The sequence below is a fragment of the Pelodiscus sinensis genome, chromosome 26, assembly GCF_049634645.1.
Source record: "Pelodiscus sinensis isolate JC-2024 chromosome 26, ASM4963464v1, whole genome shotgun sequence".
Lineage (NCBI taxonomy): Eukaryota > Metazoa > Chordata > Testudines > Trionychidae > Pelodiscus > Pelodiscus sinensis.
The window spans coordinates 13518367-13530964 of NC_134736.1; the positions used below are offsets into that span (position 1 = coordinate 13518367).

General features: G+C 43.2%; 1 protein-coding gene across 4 annotated transcripts in view; it reads right to left on the bottom strand.

Annotated features, from left to right (window-relative positions):
* The window catches only part of ZBTB44 (zinc finger and BTB domain containing 44), a 54720-nt gene extending 42122 nt beyond the window's left edge, over positions 1-12598 (bottom strand). For 3 of the 4 annotated variants that reach the window (XM_075909637.1, XM_075909635.1, XM_075909636.1), the window contains exon 1: positions 12416-12596. The gene's annotated coding sequence lies outside the window, so the exon portion shown is untranslated. Of the gene's footprint in view, positions 1-12415 lie in introns of all 4 variants that reach the window. The other variant, XM_075909638.1, reaches the window with a different exon arrangement.

Genomic DNA, 12598 nt, shown 5'->3' on the forward strand with positions numbered 1-12598 from the left:
AAAAGAAAAATAGTTACATTTGTCCTTTTTTGCTTCTTTATGATGTATCACGAAGGTCTGGAAAAAAAAAAGCCCATTACCATGTCCCTGTTTATGTTGGAAGTCTTCCGAGATTATAGAACAAAAGTGAAACTGGAGCAACTGAGAGCTGATCTAGAACAGAACTTTTAAAACTCAAGTAAACGGATAACTATTTAACTAGAATTAGTCAACACATTTGCCAGTCTGGATGCTCCTGGCACCTCCTCCCTTGGGGCCAGAAATGCGGACACCCTGTTGCACAGCCAGCGTGTCCGCTTGAGTCTTTCAATGCTCACCTCACCTCGCTGTTGAAGCATGTTCCCAGTGGAGGTCATATTCAAAGGATCCCACCCCCGTGCCACATGTTGAGGCGCGCTTAAACCCAAACTGCACAGCGGGCCGCAAACAAACGGGCCGCATGTTGAGTAGCCCAGCTCTAGACTAACATTTACAAAAATATTTGCTAGTGAGTTTGCTATCAAATAACTCATCTGGAAACACACAGAGAGAATGGGACTATGCCACACTGTTTTGGGTTATTTGTTCTTTGTAGCTGAGGGCATTTGTTAACATCAGATTTGAACTACTGAATGATTTTGGGAGAAAGGCACTTGGATGCATCTACCCCTTCAGAGGCTTATTGAAAAAAAAGCTCTTTTGCTTATCAAAATTAACTTAACCTCTGAAGTCAGCGTAAGTAAATGAATCATATTTGCATGTCCATACAATGAACGTTCTGTGTGTCAGCAGTGCACATCCTCACCAGGAACAACTGCCCATTTAATGGTCAGCGGGGGACACTGTGGAACAGCTTCTGGAAGGCAGCAACAAGTAGATATAAGCAAAGGAAAGTCTACATTGACACTGCCAACTTAATTATGTTGACCTAAGCTCTACACCTCTTGCAGAGGTGGAGTTAAATTGGTGTAGTGGGTGATTTATCTCAGTGGGAGCAACATTTAAGGTGTGAAGTTAGTTTACAGTAAAGTGTAGTGTAGTCTAGGCCTTTAACTTCCTTATTTTGCTGAAAGACCCATCTGATATTCTAAGAGGTTTTTTTTTTGTGGGGGGAGGTGGGGGGGAGATTGTTTCTTTTTTTAAATAATTCTTTATAAATCATAAAGCAACACTCCCACGCCTCTCTCTCCTTCCCAACACTCCTCCAAATAACTAAAGACAGATTTCTCTTCTATGCAAGGTCATTTCTAATAACACTTCAGTGATCCATGTTAGGCTTTGAAGTTCAGTCACGGAGATTCAACAGGTGGTGGTGAGTTTGCACCTTGCTGATACTATTATGTGGCTTGACCAGCAGAACCAGACTGGAAGATGCAAACATCTGGGCAACATCTGTTGAGCAGTACATACAATTCTATCAGAATTCCCTATTTACCACATTTTTCAGCATGGGTGAATTCTGTGGGAACTATTATCCAGTCGTAAATTACTGATTTATGTAAGACATGCATGTTTTCCTAACAACTGAATACCCAGCATTTGCCTTTGTTTTACAAGATACACAATACTGTTTTGATTTCTATATCCTTTGCAAACTTATTTCCAACACATAATACTGCAGGTTTTTTCTTTAATTGTGAGTTAATATAGTTTAATATAAAACTAAAGTAACACTTGCAAATTAATAAGAGCCAATCACAGTAATTTCTATGTTTTCCATTTAAGTAGTGTGTAACATTTAGAATGTGGAAAAGAGGGTCAACATTTTCCTCAATCCATTTCAAATATTGGGGCACAAATAGTAGACTTGTCACACCTTGGTGAACCAAGAGGAAATTTGAATACTTTGTTTAAACCTTCATTAGATAAAATGTAACTGCTCTCACTAATCTTTTTTGACAAATATACAAAAGCCCCAATTTTTTGATCAAGTCTAACAGTCTACTACTGTCTCCTAATTATATGCAAGAAAATCTACCATGAAATTCCTATATTTTTGATTTCATATCTTCGTAAATCATGCACTTATTTATCTACCAACAACTTCCTTGAAATTCTGGCACAAGTATCTGCTCAGCATTTTCAGAGTGTAGAATAACAAATGAGCAACCTAGGTTAGTGAGCGGGACACATGAGTGGCCTCCATTTCAATGAGCCACAAGATTGTCTTCTAGGACAGTGGTCTCCAACCTTTTTTAGCACGAGATCGCTTTTTGAATTGAAGTGCAGTCCAAGATCTACCTCAAATATAAACACCCTTGCCCTGCCCCTTCTGAGGCCCCACCCCTGCTTGCTCTACCCTCCCTCATCCTCATTCACTTTCACCAGACTGGGGCAGAGGATTGGGGTGCAGGCTCTTGGATTAAGGGATCCGTAGTGTGAGAGGGGCAAAGCTGCACTTGTAACAGGCAGTTGGGATGTAGGTGGTGTTCTAGGTGCAGCCTCTGGGACTGTTTGGATGCAGGGGTGCTCGGGGCTTAATGTGCAGGACGGGGGTCATGAGTGGGGTAGGAGTTCAGGATGTGGGCTCCAGCTGGGCACTGCTTACCTCAGGTGGCTCCTGGTTGGTGATGCAGTGGGGCTAATGCAGCCTCACTCCTGCCCTGGCCCACTCTCTAAAGCAGTCAGCAAACTCCATCCCAAGTCCTGTTTCGCACCCCCTCTGTGCTTTATGGAGATAGGATACAGAGTGGGAGGGGGCATCTTGACATCAGCACCCCTCTTCTCCCTCCCCTGCCCAGAAAGTAGGAGGGTCCCCGGGTGAGGGGCATCTCCGAGGCATAGAGCAGAAGGTGTGCAGCGATAGGGGCAGCTCAAGTATTTGCACTTGATAGCCTCTTGGCCAAACCAGTCAGGATCACCTGCCAGAGGCTCCAAGATCTACCAGCAGATCCCAATCTGCTGGTTGGTGACCACTGTTCTAGGACATAGTAGTCTTGCTAACTATGTTTGCGTACCTAAAATTTGTGGGGTTAACAACTGAACCATAGCAGCACTATGCATGAAGAGGGAGTGCCTGGCTTCTACACTCAATGCTGTGTGTAGTCGGCATGCACTGGATGTTATATACCCTTGCTTTATGTGAGTGTCACTTAAGTAATACCAGCAGGAAAAACCTATGCGGACAGAAATCAGTAGAATCTGGCAACTCTGCGAGTAACAGTAAACAAAATATCTTGCAGACCATACACGGAATCCCAATGGGCTGCATATGGCCCGCAGGCTTCCCACCACTGATGCAGAATATTACCAAGCACTACTTGAAAAACAACCTTTAGATGTAACATGTTGCCTTCCAGAAGTTGTATTGCCAAAATAAAGAATGGGTCCTGGGGTATGGCCTGTAAGCGGTCTTATGACCCAGCACTTCTTTCATGGGGAATTTACTTGACCCACTATCAACAACTGTTATAATCTTTTTCAGTAAGGCGATATCTAGACTAGGAAAATAGGTTGTTTAAAAATGTTTTAACCCGTTTTCCTAACCTCCCCAAATACCTGACCACAACCATCAAGCACGTTTATAAATGTGTTAAATTCTGTTGTTTCAGAGTATCTCCTTGTGTAAAGGAGGCCAAAGAAAATGCACTTTGATATACAGGAGAACAGTAGAAATGTATTTGACAGCTGTGTAATCTGAGTAAACAAACTGAATACATGTTTTCGCCTTTAATCTTTCAGTTATAGTAATCTGGCAAAATCTGTTTCCAAACATCAAATGCTTGAGTGCTGCAACTTCCCAGGCATTGAAGTTTTTAGAGTGAGAATTTAGATGAGATGGTGTGATCATGTACTCTGTATGTCTGACAGCAGAACAACAAAGGCTATCTTATAGGCAGAACTGAACACAATCTGCAGTCTTGCAATGTTGATCTTAACACCCAAGAACACTTAACATATGTCAAAAGTGATAGGCAGCACCTCTACATCAGAAAGATTGACAGCTCACAACTGCTGCAACCAAGAAGAGAGGCATAATGCTGAAAGCAGCACACTTTCATCTACAATTGTCTTCCCTCTGGCGCTTGTGGATGGGGATGCAAGTCCAAAGTTGGTTTTTCGTCCCCTCTTAGGACCCACAATAAGTAACTGTAGCTCACTGTCAAACTCAATGGGAAACTCAATCAGGACTAGGGATATAAAATCCCATTTCATTGGTTAACTTGTTAAACATACTGTTTAAATGGTTAACTGATTAAAGGGGAGGGTGAGAGGAAAGGTCACTCAAGTCTGGTTAGGACAGCCCGCCCACCTCCAGCCCAGTCAGAACAGCCCCTGCCTGCGGGACATCCAGGACCACCAGAGCCAGAGACTTTTCCACCCCTGCCTGCAGCAGGCCAGGGCATCCGCAACAGGCAGGGAGCTGCTCCAGTCCCCACCAGTAAACCTTAACTGGTAAGCTTCACCAGGCAACTGGTAAGACATTCATACCCCTAATAAGGACAGCAATCTCACTTTTGCTATTTAGAACAGTAGCTAAGCAATTTTTAAAGAAGTAGTGTAATTTGAGATCCTAACAGTATCTGAACAGTAACTGATTAAAAGTCTTATTTTATAATGAATTTGGTAACTGCGGTAAAATAAACTGCAACTTGCATTTAAAAATTTGCTACGTGAGGGAACCAGTTGACTCTCCATCAAATAACTAGCAAAGTTTCATGGCTCTGCAATTCTTGCACAAAAACAGTAACATGCAAAGTGTAGTTGCTGACCTACCAGAATATGAATTAAAAACAGAATTGTTTCACTTGGTCTCAAAGCACTTAAAGGGACCGCACCCATTAAAAACATGTAAACATTTACTATAATCACCTAATAATACACAATTTACTCTTTGTTATTTATGAATCGGTGAAGCCAGTTCGTCTTTGGGCTTGGGTTTGATTTAAAAGCTTGCATTTATGTCTGGACCACATTAAGTTGATAATTGTGCTTTTGAAGGGCACTACACAAGACTGGCATGTAAAACAAATCTGCCCAATTTTTTCTAGATGTAGAACTTATCTCTCATATAAGCTTGTCAATTATCTGAACACAAATAATACTAAGTAATCCCTAGATCATGATCAGAAACAATTACAACAGAGTTATTAGGATCAAAGTTTGATCTTTGTGCCCACCCACTCTCCCTATCTCCACTACACTCTTATAGCAAATAATGCACTGTTCACAGCACCATCTGAAACCTGAAGATGGTATTAAAAATGAGTCCTGCAATAGCAATTTGCAAATAGAATGAAGCAAAAAATAAAATAACAAAATAAATACTTGAACTTCTTATGGTACAACAAGCCATTGTGAGTAATGATATTAACCTCTGGCACCTATTACATGGAAGTCACCACGTACTGAAGCTATAAAAACTTTCAAAGAGCTAATTTTAGAAGCGCCACAAGAATAACTAGTATAAAAATTCAAATGTACCTGAGTAAACTCTACCCCAATTTAAAAAGTTATTTGTGTAAAGGAAAACTGAAGCAAAGTGGGAGGCTTAATGTGCTTATTTACATGCCAACAGACAATTATAGTACTGCTCACAACGATTTATACAAACACTAGTATTTAAGCTCAGAGGAGAAATTAAAAAAAAAAAAACCTTGCGAATGCTTGCATATGTTTAAATTTTAAAAGATGTCTACTTATAGAACAAAAGTTCTGTCCCACTTAAACAAATCATATGCAACTACCAAATTCAGTAGAATCTCACTTATTCAAATCAATCCAACCTGAAACCTCTATTTGCAAAAAAAAAAAAAAAAAAAGTCACATCCCCTTGGTTTGCAAACAAGGTAATAGAAGTTCTATGAGAGAAAGGTGGAAGTTACACTTTGAAAAATCAATTCCTTCTTCACTTCTAAGAAAACAGAGCCTCGCTTCTTCAGCGGGTTCCTTAAAGATCCTGAAACTATAGAACTGTAGAACCGGAATTCTCCCCCATTCCGGTCTCTGACTTCATTCCTGTCACCCAAAACTCTGACAATCTATCCCATAATTTTACAGCGATATACGACATATACAATAACAATTGTGATAGGTAGGATTGGTTTGACATACCTTCTTCATACAAAGCTCACTTATAAACAAATTTTCTTTTATAACAATTGATAACTCTCCTTCTGTAACTTCCATACCAGGTTACTGGGAAAAAGTTATACCATATTGAATGAAAAAGTGTGACCTACCATGATTGGGTTTTTAAATGAACTTTGAAGAAGAATGGAGCTCAGACCCCCTGCAGACAGTGGCTGCTGCTGCGGACCAGACTCCATCCACGGGGAGCCTGGACCGCTGTGGACACAGCCTGCCTCATGGCAGCCTCCCCTAGCCCCTCCGCTCCTCCCCATGCTGCTGCCTCTAATTGGCAGCAGTGCAGGCGGGGATAGGTAGCACTATGGAGCTGGTGCTGGGGGGAAACCAGCTTTTAAGCCAGCTTCCCCCAGCACTGGCTCCTGCCTGCCTCATCTCGCTGCTTCTGTAGGATGCAGCAAGGGAGGGGGAGGTGAAGGGGCAAAGGGTCTGCAAAGGTGGAACATGCAAAGAGCCTGCTAGAAAACTGGCTTCCCACTCGTATGAGCACCAGCCTGCTCCCTCACCCTCCGTGCTGTTGTCTCTATCAGAGGCCACAATGCAGGTGGGGGCATGTGAGTGGGAAAACAGGTGGATCCAGTGCTTGTTGGGATCCTGATTAAACCCAGCTCCTCCTGGGCATTAGCTCCCGCTGCTTCCCACCTGCTGCCTCTGATACAGAGGCAGCAAAGGGAGGGGGAAGTGCATTTAACTGTCAAGATTAACCAATAAGCCAATCAGTCTATCACGTAGTCAACTACATGTTGACATCCCTAAAATGTATCCTTCTCACCCACTAATGCACACAGACATATTAATACCAAAGTTAAAGAGAAATCAGCAGTAATAAGAAACAAAATATATTTGTGCTAGGGCTCAAGGAGAGAGGCCAAGTCACACATGCAAAATCCTAAACAAGAGAACAGGAATCAGCTGCTCAATATACAGACCAGACAGCATGGACTGGAACACAGTTCTGTTTCAGTAGGAGTTTCTTTTTGTTTCACTTAATGAACCAGTTACCTGAACAAAGCAAAATGCCTAGGAGGAACTCTGTCCTTGGCACTGGAAAGCAAAGAGTGCTCTGGTTTGTCAGCATAGGCAAAGTAGAAGAAAAAGCAACACCAAGTTTGCCACACTTCTGCCTTGTGTGACTGAGCCTGGAAGTACCCTCTCAATGGATAAGATGACAGTCAGTCTCCCCATGGCCATTCAGTCCTAGGCTTCTCTGACATTGCTACTAAACTTGCCAATTAGTGTGCTTTTATTGTGACATCGGTACTTACACATTAGAAGTTGGATTCTGTATCACTGAAAGGACCCTGATTTTCTTCTAAACCTTTGCAAAGTGCTATAAAGAATAAGTTACTATGTAAATATAATAAACACTTAAAAGTCATACACCATCAACAACTTCTCTGCCGTTACTAATATGGGCTGGACTGAAACCCGATACCTAGCAGGGGAAAAAAAAAGCCTGTATGGAGCCCATTACCATCTTTGAGCCCTCTAGTCCCCTGAGGTACATTACTTCAATGCTATCAAGAATGTTTCCCAAAAGACTTGCTCCTGGCAAAAGCCCCAGTCATTTTAAGAAGTCTTCCTGTAAAGCTATTTCTATATATAATATCCAGATATATAATATGCTAGATAATATGCCATCTACTTCATAAGTGCCATCATCAGACAAGTTTAGCAGCCTGAAATCTTCTTCAATATCCACAAACTTTCCACTAAAACTGCTCTTAATACAAATGAATGGAAGTTGCACTTCTGCATGCAAGACATTGTACTCAGTAATTACACTGTCAATACAGATACGCTATCAGAGAAAAAAAAATCCATTTAGTAAGATGTTTGTGCTTTAGAGAGCTTGCCTTTATTCATTCCTCTGGAATAAAATGAATGAAACAGTCTTCTGTGAACAATGGAATAGGTATTTTAACTTTTCATCTGCACAATTTGATTTATTTAAATTTAAATAAAACTCACGATTTAGCTCAAGCAGACTTTTCTTTCTAATACACATTACAAACAATCTGACTGTAAACACAATATAGTTTAAGAGGCTCTCTCTTCCGTTCTGATTACCTGGAAGAAGGAATGCTGTTAAACCTTCAGAATTATTTTGTGCTGTTTTCTCTACTGGTATGAAAGCCATTTACATTTTTGTAATGTAATGTACATCTTTTCAGTGGTCGACTGAAAACTGGTCCACTTTTATGCTCTTGTGACCTGGCAGCACTAAGCATTTGTTTTCTATGAGCTCATTATGAGTAACAATTTTACGGAACATACACAGCAGGGCTAACGTCAAATTAAGCTACACAACTTCAGCTATGGCAATTGTGTAGCTTAAGTTGAAACAGCTTAATTTGCTTCTGGTGCTGTCTACACAGCAGGAAGTTGAAGGAAGAACACCCTTACTCCTTGTGAAATGATTACCATGAGTCGGAGTAAAGAAATCCTCCAGCTCACCACTATTTCAAAATAAAGGCTTGCTACGTAGACATACATTCTATTATTTTGGAATAAGAAGTTAAAGAGTGGACTCCCATGGAGTTGAGTCAGGAACAAAGCCCAGATTTTTAAATGTATTTAAGAACTGCTGTGCTCTGCATCACAATCTATAACTGATTTAGGAGCCAAAATATTTTTCAGAAGTGATTCAGGCACTTAGCAAAACCTGACTGATGGAATTTAGGCTACACTTGGCATAGCCTAAATACCTTTAAAAAAGTCTCTGATGCACAGAGGTTTCAACTCCATTCATATTCAAAAGAGTATATGTTTTTAAAAAAACATTTCGTTATTTCCAAATATAATTGTCGAATTACTTATGCTTGACAGAACTGAAGTGACATTAGAAAGCAAGCCAACCTCACTGTCTTCCTCCCAATTTTACATGATACTGATAAAAAAAATTCAGAGAAATAAGTTATTTTTAAGATGCTGTCCCTTTAAAATACAAATTACACTAACATTTAAAGTAATGTAGACTGTAAAAGCACAGTTCAACTACATCATTTCATTTAAAAATCTGTATGCGCTTTAAAAACTCTGAAAACTTTAATGCTTCAAGTCAGGCTGACTGCAAAGGCTGCATTATTTAGGATAACTTCTTGCAATGGACAAGACAGAAATATGTCACTTCATGGTCATGTTCAGAAAGTATTAAGCATCACAGCTGTTCGATAACAATTAGTTTGGAATCCCACCACCCCATCAGTCTATTGTCAATTTCTTTCATGCCTGACCTTTTGAAGTTGTGATGTGTGAGGATGTGTAGAGCAATTAGCTACTTGTGCAGGGACATTTTTTTGCTTTACTCCAAGTCCAGGTACTAGGATGAGGGATACCACAAATATTTCTAACAAACACATTATACACCATTTAGCATAGCAGGAAAGCTAACAAAAATAAGTCTCAATATATTGTGATGAATAAATACTCTAAGCCATTTTTCAGAAAAAGGTTTGCTACACACCTGATGGGTTTCAAAGATAATCTAAAAGCTACAATGCTTTAAAAGAAAAAAGGAAAGGTCTAAAATTTGTAAAAAAGCCACAGACACTCACAAAATGCTTATTTTTGGTCATTCAAGGTCATGGATTATAATTGAGGCTCATTAATTGAATCCATCACCATTACTTAAAAGGCTGGTTCTTCCTCATCTGAGACTTGCAAGCATCCCCCTTTGATTCCAGTACTGTAGTTCTCTCATCAAAACCAGTCTTTAAAAACATGCCATTTCCTTTATAGCCCAGAATACAAGTTCTCTCAGCGCTTCCTTTTTGCACCCCGAGACTGAATTCTTTGGTTTACATACAATTCTTGTATACCACTGTTTTACTATAATTGCTCCCATTTTCTATTTTTTCATTTGAAAGGGTTAATAGATTTAATTTTTTATTTACTACCAGGACTTCTCAACAGCTGAATTAGCATATAATGAAACACTCATGGATTGTTACAGAATTAATCTGATTTACTAAGAACACACAGCAAAGATGCTACTGGACAGCACAATGTCAAAAATATCAGTATGAGGAGAAATAGTCCCAAAGCCCTCTTTTTCACCAACTACACAATCTATTAACAGAACAGACACAGCAGTAACGTCTATTATTAATTGTGTAATAGGGACATCATACAGCAAAGGCTGTTCATAAGAAGATACCAAAGGGAAAAAAAACTCCTTAACCAAAATATTCACAGGATGTGTCATACTGGATCAGATATTTTATCCCTGGCAATACTGAAGATTCAGAAGATTGCCAAGATTCCCACAAATGGATTTGGCTGTGTGAAATGCTCTACATAGTAGAAAGTGAGTCAAAAAATTTTCTGACCCATCTAACAAACATCTGACCGGACCTTTATCTTAGCACACATTACACATGCCACAAAATTACCCTCAAAACGAGCCACAGTATGTGATTCAACCTCTTGTGGCAACACACGATGCATGGAGCTCTTTTCACAAATTCTTTCATTTTCATCTTGTGTGACAAGAGTATAGAGGAGTATTAACTGATTATTCTCATAGAGCATCTATAAAACTCATGCAAGGGACATTCTCTCTCTTTGTAAACCGGAACTTCTGTGTCAAGTTCAGTAAGCAAATTAGGGAAATCACCAACATGCCAAAGAAACAAAAATTCTCTCTATTGTATCCTCTGTGCATTTCCCACTTGGGGAGAATCAGCATGGGAGTGGAAATCCGTCTAGTAAGGGATTACCTACATGCAGTTTTTCCACCAATCTAAAATATGGGAATAGAAATGAAGATTGTTAAATTGCTGTAACCCCTTACTGTGGTCAGTTATATCCCTATGGACAGTATTTATATCAGAATGAGAGAACAAGTTATACCAATATAAATACCTGTACTGATATAATTGTATCACTTTTTAAACTATATTACTTTCTAAGCACCTACATATAAGCTGGTGCAAAAACTGTGGGCCAGCTCTGTGTGCTGGGCTCTCTCTGCCTCTCTCTAACAGACTATCCTGTGAGTGTGCACATCCTGCCATGCTGGGATCACCTAAGCTCAATGTGTCATTTTGAGGCACCACAAGTGTGTATGACACATAACAGGCAAATAATGCAAAGCTGTTGCCAGAGACAGCTACCAACCCCTATTGGCTGTGAGGAGCAACCTCCTGGGATGGGAGTAGCAGTCACCCTTGGGGAAGGGTGGAAACGAATCCCCACCAACCAACGGGAGGAGAGGGATAGGTAGATGCCAGGTGAAGGGATGATGGGAACAGGAAGGCTGGGGAAAGGGGAAGAAAACAAGAGACCAGACCAGGGTTTGGAACAGAGGAAATAGGGAGGTCTCAAGCACTGTGGAAAAGGGTAGATGTGGGGGGAGGGTGTGTGTGGATGAATGGGGAAGAAGAAGTGCTATGCTTCAGGAGAGGGGAGTAGGCTGCGTGTCCTGAAGAGGAAGGATGGGGGGAGAACACCTATAGAGCATGTGTGTTGGGGGTAATAAATGCCAGGCAGGATGGGAAGGAGGCAAGGTCTGGAGACAGAGAGAAGAGGATAGCCTCTAGAGTAGAGATAGGAGGCATCAGGTCGACTGTGGGAGTAAAATCCCAGGGGAGAAGGGGGCTCTGGGGTGCGTGGGGGGGAGGGGAGAATCCAGGAGGGACGCTGAGGGATAGTGTTTAGGAAAGTAAGGAGCCACTGGGTGGCCAGTACCTGGGGGAACATGGGAGGGGTGTTCTCAGGGGTGCATGGAGGAGTGGCACTTGGGGGGCTGCTATACAGGGGCGTGATGCAAGTGGCACTTGGGGACGAGTGCCAGTAGAACAGAAGTTATTTGGGGATGGCTAATGCCCCGAACTGGGAGATTAGAGGAGTTCTTGGGGGTAGGGTGCCGGGGGGGCTGCACTCACGGGGGGGCGGGGTGTCACACCCTCAGAGCTGTGGGGGGGGGAGATGCCAGGGCTGGGCACAGGGGGGCTGCTCTCGCGGGGTGTGTGCGCGCAGCCTGGGAGGATCGCAGGGGGATCGCACGCACGCTGGGGGGGGGTCGCACCCTAGGGAGCACAGGGCTATGGGGGGGTCGCTCTCGCGGGGGGTGTCGCTCGCGGGGGGGGGGGCGCGCTCGCGGGGGGGGGGCGCAGGGCGGGGGGTCGCTCTCAGGGGGGCGCTCTCGCGGGGGGGCGCTCTCGCGGGGGGGGCGCAGGGCGGGGGGGGCGCTCTCGCGGGGGGGCGCAGGGCGGGGGGGGCCGTTCTCGGGGGGACGCTCTGGGGGGGGGCGCAGGGCGGGGGGGGGCCGTTCTCGGGGGGGCGCTCTGGGGGGGGGCGCAGGGCGGGGGGGGCGCTCTCGGGGGGCGGGGCCCGGCTCTGTTACCTGCAGTCGCTGGGCCCGGCCCCGGGCCGCGCGGAGGCCGAGCCCCTATCTGGGCCCGCGCGGGGCCATGGCGGCGGGGGGGGCGGCGCGCGCGGCCTGTCCGGGGGGGGGCAGGGCACGCGGGGCCCAGGCGCTCGAGCTCCGCGCTCCTGCCTGGCCGGGCACTTTGTTTGTGTCCCACAA